Genomic DNA, 14,174 nt, shown 5'->3' on the forward strand with positions numbered 1-14,174 from the left:
GAGACTGAAAGAGAAAGAGACAAGCACACACACACTGTGCACAAGTTTCTGCTCTGAATCAGGCAGAGCAGCAGAGACTTGAACCTAGGTCTCCCATATCCCAGGCAAGTGTTATTTTGGAGTGAGAGTCACTGATGATTCCCCCCCTCATAAAGCTTCTAAAGATCTCATATTGTCCTGCATTGTAATGAAATATTTCAAACCCGCCCCCCCAAAAAGAAATGTTTGTTAATCAGAATTTTTGTTTTCTGGTCAGCCCTACTCACCATTGCTATTCTTGTGTCCAAATTAGATGTGCCACTAATCTTGGTATCCACTCCCAATGTAAATGCTTTTAGGTCAGATATCCTCTGCTCTGGCCACTTCTTGGACTTTGAAATGTGAGAACTGCTTCTAAACCCCATTGGACATTTCAGTTTTATCTTTTGTGGTTGTACAATGGAATAATATGCCTGTTTTTGTCTTGGCATCTTTTGAGTGTGCAAATGTATAATTCATGGGAAAGACAGACAGTAAATAAATTAATAATATATAATTCTTGCTCCTTAAAACCAGGCTGCTTAGCAACACAGGTTGCCAAGAACATGAAGACATTTCCCTACCTAGTCTGTACTGGCTTTCCTTTGAATACAAAGTTCAGTTCAAGGCTTCTCTGTTGATGTTCAAAGCCCTTTGTGGATTGGCCACCTTTCCCTTCATGCTACAACAGCCACCACAGCAAGACTGTTGACTAGTAGAGAGAGGATTGCGAGTGCAGGGACAGGTCTCACATGAACTGAAGCTAGATTATGGTAATAACACTTTCAGAAATATAGAATTCATTTCCAATATTGCTAACCCCTGAAGGGTCAGAAGTCATGAGTGAGGCCCCCCAAAAGTTATGAGATGGTTTTAAAATCATGGGATAGTTTATTTCTATTGCAATTTTTTTATTTCATTTTTTTGTGTGCTATTTTTTTGTTATTTTTATTTCCCTCTGGATTTTGAGCCTATAGGATGCACTTGGGTTATATCAGTGTTTTCTTCTCAGACACTCACCTGCACCGGCAGCTCCCTGAACCTTAGGCCAGTTCTAAGATGGTGAGAATTATACCGAGAGCTGCTCTATTCTACCCTGGCTGTCCACTGACACCTACAATGGTCCTGCTACCATCTGGGAATTGCCAGGACATACTGCACACACTGGCCATGCTCCCTCTTATCCCCCAACAGACCCCCAGCATGGACAGTTGTGCGGGTGGTAGCACAGGAATTGGCTATGCTGGCTCTATGTCCATGCCAGAGGAATCCCTAACAGAGGAGATCTAGATGCTGTCTTCTCCCTTTATGCCACAAGAGCCTTGAATAGGGAACAGAGTGAGGCTCAGGAAAGAGCCCATTGTGTCCACCTGAGGCATAAGGCTTCTGGAAACTACTGTCAGGGCAGCACCCCTCCATTCTTCTGGCCTCCTCCCCCAATCTGAACAGCAGCTTAAAGTCACAGTCTACCCCTTAGCCAACAAAATAAGATGAAAAAAAGTACAATCTTGTTTACAATTAATATTCCCTATTGGCTATGAGACAAAAATCTCAAATGTTCACATTGCTATTTTGAGAAGATTTTTCTTCATTAGTTAAATAGAATATATAATACACAAGCCTTGACAGACATATAAGGGTTTTCTACGTATTTCCCACTATTGCTCAAAATGACATCACATACCACTGGTGATTCATTTGCTAGATAAAAAAGCATTAAAGGAATGTCTGTGTCTGTAAGTCTCACTTTCATTTCCCAGCCTCATTACTCCCAAACAGGAGGTGGTATTTCTCTTAGTGGAATATGTACTCTTGACATATTCAAGGCTTAAATTCCCAAAGCAGAGACTAATAGTGTGTGCCAAACTTGAAATGCAATGGATCAGATTTTCAGAAGTGCTGAGCACTTACAGTTCCAGCTCACTCAATGAGAGCTATGAATGACTCAGCACTGCTGAGCAATCAGATCTAATGTTTGAAGCCTGACCTCCAGAAATCACTGCCTACTTTGGAAGTGTAGGCCTGCACTCCCATGCTCCTTTAATTCACTCCCCAATATTAACAATTGTAATTTGCCTTTTTCTACCCAGTGTGCATGCTAAGCTCATTTTCAAAGGAGGGGGAGGGTGACTCAGGTGTGCAATAAGGTATTTTGAGTGCTTAGTTTTAGATGGTTTGGAAATCTGGGGCAGCTCCAAAAAGGAGCTGGACAGTGCTAAAGTTGTGAAGTTTTCAGCTCTGTCTGGGTGTCTGAGATGCCAGAGTGCTTTGACACTAGCTGTGTCTATAAGTCTATGAGATTTTCAGTAAGGCAGCTGTCATTAACTTTTGGTACCCAGCAACTGCTGTGAACATGAAGTACCAAATATTAAGAACTGTTCCTTCACTTTTCTTGGACCCTAGCACCCAGCAATAAGCCTTACAGAATGCAAGCAGTGACTACCAGATAATCTGAAAAAACAGCAACGCCAGAAAGCCTACAAAATCTCAAGCAGTTGCTGGGACAAGATACTGCAACCCTTCCCCTTTCCCCATCCTACGTAGACATAAGCGCAGACTGATCATCTCCCCCGCATCATCGCTGAGCTATCGGAACAGCTAGTTTTCCATTCCCCAGCCTCATTATCCTCTAATCTCACAAGATGATTGAACTTTTTGCTTTGCCCACAGGCACCACAATATTCTGAAAAAAACATTAGTCACATTTTCATGGGCAACATGAATAGTTTCACAACTATTCATTCAGCCTGCTGCCACCACAAAATTTTTTAGTGATCAGCGTACCCTAGTAGTCCCAGGAGTCAGTCCAGCTGGATGCTACTTGTAGGCCCAGCTCCACCAGCACTTCATGGATCTTGAGCCCCCTTGAGCCCAAACCTCAGCTTCCCTAGGTGGTTCCATTAATTCATGTGTATCTGTCTCCTCAGACATATTAACTTACTAATGTGCACATTGTAATGTGCCACCAGTCTGTTGCAGACACCTGAATCTTATTTTAGAAAAGTTATTTGGTTTTTCTATTACCATTCTAGTGGAACTGTGGGCAGCTATACCTATGCTCTGTCTTTGTGAAGGCTCATCAAGAGGTATTCTGTGCAAGAAGGAAGGAGACAGTACTAAACAATGAATTTTCTAATACAGTCGTATTTGTGATTGTTCTCTGCAACTCTGCATGGTATATATAATGTTTGCCATCCCCTATGCCAGCGCTGATAAAAGGTGACTCTCATAAAATCCCTGCATTATCTCCAGTTGTTTATTTTATCAGTGGGTGAAATTGCATATTGTGTTGTTTCACCATGGCCTTAAGAAAATCTTCCAAGTACTGGGATGCAGCTGATGCCAGCAATGTCCGCAGTGATCCTCTGGAATTATGCCAAAAGTGGTGTTGGTCATGGGTTGGATAGTAACTGCTGCCCTACCAGCCATCTTTTAGAGGGTCTGAAATTCTACGGCTCCTTCCCAGTCCATCCAATAGCCCCCTCAGCTTATTTGGATCCAGAATAGACTGGCCCATTGTAGCACAGAAAGCATGTGTCAAGTCCCATAGTATGACCACTCTGCTCACTTATGCCCTCTGCAGAGGTTAAGTAGTGTGGAGACACTAGCCTGATACCTCACTCATGGGTGAATTTCACTCCCTTACATTAAGAATGTAGGAAATAATTGTCTCTCTGCCTTTTCTCTTCAAATGTCAGTGTGCAGAAAATGTTTAGTCATTCCTGTGCACAAGTGTGCATGGATCAGGGAAAAAGAGATGGGTTTATTTTCTATTTCCATTAACAAGATACAAATTAAATGTCAAGTATTAAAAAAATGAATTTCACAAACTGGCAGCTTCAAGGACAGGTCCCTGTTTAAAAAAAATATGCAGATAGCATGAGTGTTTTGGGAGACAACACTAAAAGTACAGTGAGCCTTCTGTGGATCGTCTATAGAGATGTAGCCATATTCTTTGTATTTTGTAAGCAATCTGCCCCGTTTGGCTTTTATAGTGGATCCGAAAAAGTAGACCCCTCCCCCCACCCCACCACTTCAAAGAAGCCGAGTATTTTAATCCCCGTGAGAGAAAGAACAATTCTTCTATCCTTTTTTGCAATACAACACTTGGATACCTATTTCCAGATGTTTCACCAAGTAGGAAGAGCAAGCACCATGAAACCAACAAGCACCATATGACCAGCCAGCTCTGCACAGAATGTGTCATGGCAGTTTACTAACTGCTGACTAACACATAATGAAAACGGACAGAGAAATCAAAGATTTTGATTTTATGTGATTTTATTATTGTGCTATTTGGGGCTTTGTAATTAAACCCTTACACAATATTTTATACAGATGTTTTGAATCACTTAATTGGGAGGTTTGAGTTCTTCCTACCATCTTCATTATTCAGGTTTCAGAGTAACAGCCGTGTTAGTCTGTATTCGCAAAAAGAAAAGGAGTACTTGTGGCACCTTAGAGACTAACCAATTTATTTGAGCATAAGCTTTCGTGAGTTACAGCTCACTTCATCGGATGCATACTGTGGAAACTGCAGAAGACATTATATACACAGAGACCATGAAACAATACCTCCTCCCACCCCACTCTCCTGCTGGTAATAGCTTATCTAAAGTGACCACTCTCCTTACAATGTGTATGAAAATCAAGGTGGGCCATTTCCAGCACAAATCCAGGTTTTCTCACCCTCCGCCCCCCCCGCCCCACACAAACTCACTCTCCTGCTGGTAATAGCCCATCCAAAGTGACCACTCTCTTTACAATGTGTATGATAATCAAAGTGGGCCATTTCCAGCACAAATCCAGGTTTCCTCACCCTCCGCCCCCCCCCCCCCGCCCCCAAACTCACTCTCCTGCTGGTAATAGCTTATCCAAAGTGACCACTCTCCTTACAATGTGTATGAAAATCAAGGTGGGCCATTTCCAGCACAAATCCAGGTTTTCTCACCCTCCGCCCCCCCCCGCCCCACACAAACTCACTCTCCTGCTGGTAATAGCTCATCCAAAGTGACCACTCTCCCTACAATGTGCATGATAATCAAGGTGGGCCATTTCCAGCACAAATCCAGGTTTAACCAGAACTTCGTGGGGGGAGGATGGAAAGGAAAAAACAAGGGGAAATAGGCTACCTTGCATAATGACTTAGCCACTCCCAGTCTCTATTTAAGCCTAAATTAATAGTATCCAATTTGCAAATGAATTCCAATTCAGCAGTTTCTCGCTGGAGTCTGGATTTGAAGTTTTTTTGTTTTAAGATAGCGACCTTCATGTCTGTAATTGCGTGACCAGAGAGATTGAAGTGTTCTCCAACTGGTTTATGAATGTTATAATTCTTGACATCTGATTTGGGTCCATTTATTCTTTGACGTAGAGACTGTCCAGTTTGACCAATGTACATGGCAGAGGGGCATTGCTGGCACATGATGGCATATATCACATTGGTGGATGTGCAGGTGAACGAGTCTCTGATAGTGTGGCTGATGTTATTAGGCCCTGTGATGGTGTCCCCTGAATAGATATGTGGACACAGTTGGCAACGGGCTTTGTTGCAAGGATAGGTTCCTGGGTTAGTGGTTCTGTTGTGTGGTATGGGGTTGTTGGTGAGTATTTGCTTCAGGTTGGGGGCTGTCTGTAGGCAAGGACTGGCCTGTCTCCCAAGATTTGTGAGAGTGTTGGGTCATCCTTCAGGATAGGTTGTAGATCCTTAATAATGCGTTGGAGGGGTTTTAGTTGGGGGCTAAAGGTGACGGCTAGTGGCGTTCTGTTATTTTCTTTGTTAGGCCTGTCCTGTAGTAGGTGACTTCTGGGAACTCTTCTGGCTCTATCAATCTGTTTCTTCACTTCCGCAGGTGGGTATTGTAGTTGTAAGAATGCTTGATCGAGATCTTGTAGGTGTTTGTCTCTTTCTGAGGGGTTGGAGCAAATGCGGTTGTATTGCAGAGCTTGGCTGTAGATGATGGATCATGTGGTGTGGTCAGGGTGAAAGCTGGAGGCATGTAGGTAGGAATAGCGGTCAGTAGGTTTCCGGTATAGGGTGGTGTTTATGTGACCATTGTTTATTAGCACTGTAGTGTTCATTATTAGCACTGTAGTGTTCATAATCTTCATTATGCTTTTATGATTGCACAATGGCACACAACTAACAATTAAAATATAAAGGAGCTTGTTCGTTCAAATTAAATTAAAAAAAAAAGTTGTTTCTTGAGTTGGAAGCATTTTTACTCTATTTAGCCATCAGAAAAATGAAACATCAAGCAAGCGGCACAATTTTTACCAGTAATGGGGTTTTAAAAAATGAGTGATTACATTTTATTCCTAAACACGTCACTAAAAAACGAGAAGCAGGACAGCTCTTTAAAGAAGAGAGAAATACTTGCCAAAATATTCACAAGATGGGGAAAAGTCTGCAGAGAATCTGATATAGTCTCTCCTCTAAAAAGGTGGGGTTTGTGGCTGCACATATCTATTCAGGGGACACCATCCTAGGGCCTAATCACATCAGAGGCTCGTTCACCTGCACATCTACCAATGTGACATATGCCATCATGTGCCAGCAATGCCCCTCTGCCATGTACATTGGCCAAACCAGACAGTCTCTTCGTAAAAGAATAAATGGACACAAATCAGACGTCAAGAATTATAACATTCAAAAAGCAGTTGGAGAACACTTCAATCTCTTTGGTCACTCGATTACAGACCTAAAAGTGGCAATTCTTTAACAAAAAAACTTCAAAAACGGACTCCAACGAGAGACTGCTGAATTGGAATTAATTTGCAAACTGGATACAATTAACTTAGGCTTGAATAAAGACTGGGAGTGGATCTGTCATTACAAAAGTAAAACTATTTCCCCTTGTTTATTCCCCTGCTCCATCCCCCACTGTTCCTCAGACATTCTTGTCAACTGCTGAAAATGACCCACCTTGATTTGGCCCACTACAAAAAGTTTTTCCCCCCCGCTCTCCTACTGGTAATAGCTCACCTTACCTGATCATTCTCGTTACAGTGTGTATGGTAACACCCATTGTTTCATGTTGTCTGTGTATATAAATCTCCCCACTGTATTTTCCACTGAATGCATCCGATGAAGTGAGCTGTAGCTCACGAAAGCTTATGCTCAAATAAATTTGTTAGTCTCTAAGGTGCCACAAGTACTCCTTTTCTTTTTGCGAATATAGACTAACACAGCTGCTACTCTGAAACCTGTCAGGATGGGGACAAGGGCTCCTGGCCATCTGGCCCCAAAAGATTAAATATCTGCAGGAAGTCAGGTCTGAACCTCATGCGTTCATGTGACATCCTTGTGGCCCAGAAGCTCCTCCTGCTGTGCTGATGTTACTGTTCCCTCTCAAGAGGGCAGCCTTCACTTGAACCCATGATTATTTAGAAAGCCATTTAGCTTTATGACTGCATTCCTCTCGCAATGCTCGAAAACAAAACAGCCTGGGTTTAGGACTCTACAGTGTAAACTCTGTGTAGCATTTCAAGAGTTAAAAATAGGAATAACTTTTTGGGATACCATGGTTCACCATTGCTTTTGTTGTTAGAAAATGTGTTTTATCTTATATACAAGTTCTCCCTTCCAATGCACATGCAATCACCTCCCACCAACTTTAATACGCTCCCACAGGAGTGGTAAGAGGTTGCAAAAAGCATAAACACAGCATAAAGCATATTACAAGACTGTACGCTACCTGCACATGCCTGTAGTGTCTACTGATACTTATGCACCAGAAGATTCAATGGTCATTAAACAAATACTACAAACACCACCTGTACTGTTCTGGTTTCTTGGTCTGTGTGCCAAGGATTTTGTCCCTGCATTTTACTCTGAATTCTGAATTTCCTGGCTTTTTTCCAGTTATGCTTTTTTTAAAATAATTTTTGTATTGCCAACTTGTGCCACTGCAACACCATCAAATTGATAAATATAATGCAGTGCCAGTGAGATTTGTTTGGCTTATTAACATGACTCAGTTCCACTGTTTAACAAATAGATTCTGCTCGCTTTGGGTAAGCCCCTCTGTAATCTAGCCACATTGTGGAGTTTGGCTAGTTCCTTTAAAAACTAGACACACACTGATATGGCACTTTTCCAATTCTAAAGTATCAGCAAACTGTATAAATATTTGAAATTCCTGAAAACAAACCCTAAAAATTTTAGTTTAATACTAATTCAGTGCAATGGCACGATGGAAAACTCCCCAAAGTCCAGAACGCTTATTAGGGCCCAAACCCGCTACCGTTTGTATCAACTGGAATGTTACTACCCTGAGCAGTCGCACTGATGCAAGGCAAAATTCTGACAGCAGTAAACATGTGCAGGATTAGATCTTTAGCGTTATATATTTAAACTTTAATGAACATGGCGACCCACATTAGAGCACACTCTGTCAAGTCATTCAAATATATTAATTTCATTATTAAATTGTGCTGAAGAGATTTGAAATTGAAATAAAATATTTTCCATTATACAGGAACTTCATTCTTAATTTCAGGGAATCTAAGGGAAATTTTCCTTTACTGACTAATTCTTACTTAGAGATCTTTTATGCCAGTCTAGATGCCTGACATTAGATGGAAACAGTACCTGGAAACTTTTCTGTTAGACTTCACGATCAATCTCTTTCCACTCGCCTCCATCTCTGGCAAATTCATTCAAAAGCAGTGTGATGATTTTCCACTCTCCCAGAAATATTTACAATCTGCTCAACTGATCCAATGTACAGCCTGTTCCAGCTATGTGAAGAACAGATAGGGATGGTTAGGTTTTGTCTATACCAGTGGTTTTCAACATTTTTTCATTTGTGAATTTTGAATGGATGTGCAGACCCCTTTGGAAATCTTAGACATAGTCCATGGACCACAAGTTAAAAAACACTGGTCTATACCATGAGCAATTTGCTATCTTGGGCTATATTATTGTTGTCACCAGATTGTACTGTTATATATAGTCTTACAGGTTTTTTAAGCAGGAGAGCAAGTTTTTAGAAAATTGTAGGATGTTGCTTTTCTTACTGAGTTTCTTGGGGAAGCGTAGGTGCCAAGCAGCAAAGGAAGTTGTGCTCTTCCTTAATCTAACTAGAGTTAACTTTTAGGGTAGAGTTGCTCTTTTGGAACCAGGTGTTTGGATTTGAGCTGGGACCCCTGAAAGAGGGAATTTCCTGCATGCTGTTTGCAACTACCTCTGGTCCAGGACCTCTTAAATAGGACAAGTTGCATAAAGAATATATCCAGACTCTGCATCACTAATTTCTCCTCCATTAGGAAGTCATCATGAAAGTCTCCAAAATACGCTATTTCTCAAAGGGGCAATGTTTTTTTTCTTGCTGGTTTATATATGTGATGGTGTTTGCATTGTCTAACTATTCTCACTGACTTCATAGTGTGGAAGAATAAGTGACCACTTTCATCTAGAAGTGGTTGATCAATCACTTCCTGTTTTGTCTGTGACTCAGTATTCCTCCCATAGGGAGGATTTCATGGGGGCAGGTTGGTGGTGAGGCAAGAAGGGGGATGCTCATGCGAATTTCTAACTAGTTTTCATCTTTCTACTTTTATCAGAGGAAGTGTGGCAGACTGGGATACGGCTACTCATTTCTGGAAATCCTTGAAGAATGGCGTGCCACAAGTACTCCTTTTCTTTTTCCTACAAGAGGAAATCTTAAAAACAACTATTTAAAAATGCAGGCAATAAAACATTTCAAAACTATAGTCCCTGAAGTTCCCTCATCAGTGGATATTTTGTCATTGTTCCCCTGGTCCTGCTCATCGCTGTGGATTCCCGAGAGGGTCCTTATTACCTAAATACTTCCCATTGTGACAAAAGTAATGCAAGATGTTTTGGAATAGGATAGGTACTCGTATGAGGTTATAAGAAGAAGAGGATGGATTTGCTCCTGGAAGCAAAATTTTCTGATGGCATAGCAAGTTATAATTTGGGACTGAAGTGCACCAGATCCAAGAAGCAGCTGTGGCCTGTTTTTCTTACATTAAAGGAGCTTGTAACTGAAAAATTGTTTCAGCAGTTTTAAATTTGTGCAGGATTTGGGGTCTTTTTTTTAAAACCACCAGAACACAATGCAATTCCCACACCTAACAACCCCCTTATTTCTTGCTGGAAATATAGTCTTAAAAGGTTTAAATGTTGCATTTTAAAGGTATTGTGTATTTAGTTCATTTGCAACTGAGATTTTTCTTAGAGGAACAGGGGTAAAGAGAAATCATCTTTCAGCACCTACCAATGAAATTTTTGTATGTAAACTGAACACTACCTGTTAGAGCACTACCTGGGATTTTCAAAATGTGTTTCCATACATATTGGCTGTATGTTCATAAGTGTTATTCTGTGAAAGACATAATTAGCCTTGAGATTTCTTTGCAATGGGCAATGCGTTTTTGTCCTGTTTCCCACTGTAGCTATTATTCTGTTTATTTGGAGAACAAATAAGGTTATGTGATGCTCATCAATTTTCTAAGTTGTAAGACCCTATTCAGTTTATGGACTGAAAGCTTGTGTTATGTAATATGGACAAAGTTCTTACCTGACTTAAATATTGTACTTATAGCTAAATACCTGAACAAAAGTAGTATGTAAGACAGGGTAGGTACTGTATAGATGAGATAGGACACCCATATCTTCCCTCAAGAGCTACATTAGAACCCTGTTAAGAGAACAAAGTTAAAGAATCTGATCTTTAAAGTGAGGATGTGTGAACCAGGAAATTAGATTAAAAACTAAACGTAATCAATTTCAAAATGGTATTGCATTCCCAGCTTATATACTTCTATTCGAGTTAAATTCTGACTTAGTCTTTTGAATTTTGTAAACAAATGCAGTTCATGTAGATATTGTCTGAGCTGCAGTGACCCAATTAGCTGGTCAAAGGGCTGCATGGAACTGAGAGATAGGGTGAGTTAAAGTTTAACCTGCAGGGACTGTAAACCAAGCTGAGGCTGCTGAACCTTTGGAGTTTGATATGATGATTAGAGAATAACCAGAGTGACACGTCGCAAATTCCCCATAATCAAGGCGAACTTTTCCGGGTGGTGATCTCTGAAATTGCTCAGGTACAGTCCATGTTGTTTGGTTTTTCCATCTTAAGTCTCTAAAAAGAGGGAATATTGTTATCTAGCTAAAAGCAGCTTTCATCGCTATCTGCTTTACTAGGATTTGTAAGGAGTGTTTTAATTACAGCTTGCTTGCTTTCTAAAAGGAGCCACTGGAAAATTTTAATGCACATGTTAGAGAATATAGGAAGGACCCGCATTCACACTTTTCATGTGTTCTGCTTATTTCTTGCGTTAATTTCTCTAACTCAGAAGCAATGAGGACGTGAGCACTCTTGAAAGCTTACCACCACTGAACATCACAGGCTGTGCTAGATTGCTCATTGTTGTGTCAGACAGAAAAGTGCTGAAGCAGGCATAGTAGTGACAACAGCTAGAGACCGCACTTCTTGCTCTTGATCAGATTTCACATCAGCTTACAGTCTTTATGCCCCAGGCTCTTTAGCTAGTGCCCCCCCCCCCGCCAAAAGCTTTTGCAAGCCTCAGAAAGCAAGTGGGGCATTCAAAGAACTCCACCTGCCCAACGTTGCCATCATTTTTTTATGGATAGTGAAAAGGTGAAGGAAAGAGAAGGGGGATTTTACCCAAGATAATTCACTTTTGAGTTGTTAAATCACAACTTTCCATTGCTAATCATCAGGATATTGGATCATTTCACCAACAAGCTGGGTATATTTCCCAAGATCTATTTTTACAATATTTCTTCATCCTTTTATAAAATGTTATTCTCCATTTTGTAGGCAATCACTGCTCCAAAATACCTGAGTTCATATACACAACTTCATCAAAACAGGGAAAAAAAAGTATAATGTTTAATATATTAAGCTTCTCAAATAGTTTCTCCTTCCCCACTCCCGCAAGATATATATATAAGGCTTCAAAGATCACACATGTGGGTGTGAGGTCGACTTCTTTATTAAACGAATCAAAAGTCTTAGATTTTTTTGATGTTTAAAATAACAGGGGGAGTAGATTCAGTAACAAACGTCATCTTTAGAGGGAGTTTTTTGGCATGTTTATGGTTTTCTGAAATAGAGTTGTGTTGATTGTTTCTTTCACGTTCAAAAGCCCCAAACAATTGGTAATGAACAAATATTTAATTATGTGGTCTAAGATCTTTTTAAACTATATGCATAAGCCATTTTTCAAGAGTAAATAAGATATGTAAATGGAGTGTGCACAAGCTTTTAGTTTATATTAATATTAATCTTGTAAAGAACCTGTGGACTGTAATCACTACCCATCACATCTGTGGCTTTTTTGAATAGCCTAAATGTAGGTTAGCTTTCAGAGTTCCCATTTTGCTACCCCTATTGGCACTGAGTAGTAATAATTTTCATTATGACCACGTGAAGATAGATACTATATGTAAGGGTGTCAGAATTGAGCTCTGAGGTTGTACTGCTAATACAGGACCCGATTCTGCAAACGCAACCAACCAAAGTGCTTAATACCCTAAGTGTTTCTGGGGTAAAAGCCTGGGGGAAAGCAAAACGTTTCTTCTCTTTGGATTAATTGGAAAAAATAGTTTAAGAAAGAATACTTTGTTAATTAAGAATCTTAGTTGAGGGGGTGAAGAGTATCCTTAAAATTCCAGTTAAGAACTGAATAGTTTCTCAAGTAAATATGCATTTTTAGTTAGTGAATTCAGTAGCTGTTTTCAAAGAACGCTACTCTTCACAAGCAGTGGTACTGCTGTGAGTATGACAGCAAAATGGCCTTCATTAGATGTGTCTTTGAATGACTCAATATGTTCAAACAAGACACTATATTGATCTACACAGGATAAACACCATTTTGTTATCTTATTCATGGAAACAGTAACTAGGTTTCTCTAAAGAGCATTGCTAACATGAAAGACCTGAATGCAAAGAGTAGTATATTGGAAATGGAAATTTCCATCTGAGTAAGAAATTATTTCAAGGTATCAGCTGCTTTATGGTAGACTGATCTTTGTACAATGCATATTGAAGTGTCATAAGTACATAATTTGGGCATTGAGAACCTCTCTATCCAAAGCACATTCAATATTGTGAATTTATCCTTTCTCCTTGTTCAGTGCCACAGAGAACAGCCACATGACAAACTAATTGATTGATGCTGAGCAGTTGCACAGTAGTGGAGCCAGGTTTTGTAACTAAGAGGAGTTGGGGGAGGGGAGGAGGTAGGCTGAATAGTTGAAAAATGTGTTTGAAAAAGTACCATGCATATACCTAAAGGGCTCAGGGTGGGGGAAGGGAAACCATCCCCTTTGCCCCCCTGTTGGTTCTGCCACTGCAGCAGCTACTCTCACTGACTTGCATATGTTCAGCTCCTCTCAGGACTTGGCTCAAGATAATTTGATTTTTGAAATAGCAACATTTATGCAGTGCCTTTCATCCTGAAAGATCACAAAGTCTTTTACAAACTCTGCCTCTCTCACTCTCAAGATTCATCACTTCACATACCAAACTGCACTTATTTCTTTAGTAAAAAGAGCTACGCAACGTTTTAGGAAAGGAAGTAGAGAGTACTGCACCAATTGAAGTTGCAAGGGGATTTCAGTAGGCAGAACACAACTATTCATATTAGAATTCGGGGTGGTGAACAATCCCAGTCTAATAAGAAGATACCTCTGAAGACCATGAGTGATCAGAACCTCATTGTCACACTTAATCTGACAAATAGCTCTCATATTTTATATCACCACACCTATTCTCTCACTTTAAAATGAAGCATAATGTTCAGCAGAGCGTCCCCAAACCATCATCACACAGAAATTATACTCAAGGAGAAAGTGTTCCTGAATGCTTATTGCCTCAGGAAAACACAGTAGATGAAAGATTCATAGGTCATACACAGGTACTATAGACGACTAGAGTAAAATGACATAAGCAAAATAATACTATAATAAACTTGGATTTTTCTTATGTTGGGGATTTATTATGCCTATGTTCACATTTTCTTTTCAAAGTATTTTAACATAGAAAGGTGAAAGAAAATCATTTAGAAAAGAAAAAATATTAGAGCACTTGCCAAATGGGTGTAAGGGGTGGAATCAATCCGATATTCCTGGTTCTCAGCCAGTGATAACTTGGCAGTAT

Source organism: Eretmochelys imbricata, chromosome 7 (assembly GCF_965152235.1).
Source record: "Eretmochelys imbricata isolate rEreImb1 chromosome 7, rEreImb1.hap1, whole genome shotgun sequence".
Lineage (NCBI taxonomy): Eukaryota > Metazoa > Chordata > Testudines > Cheloniidae > Eretmochelys > Eretmochelys imbricata.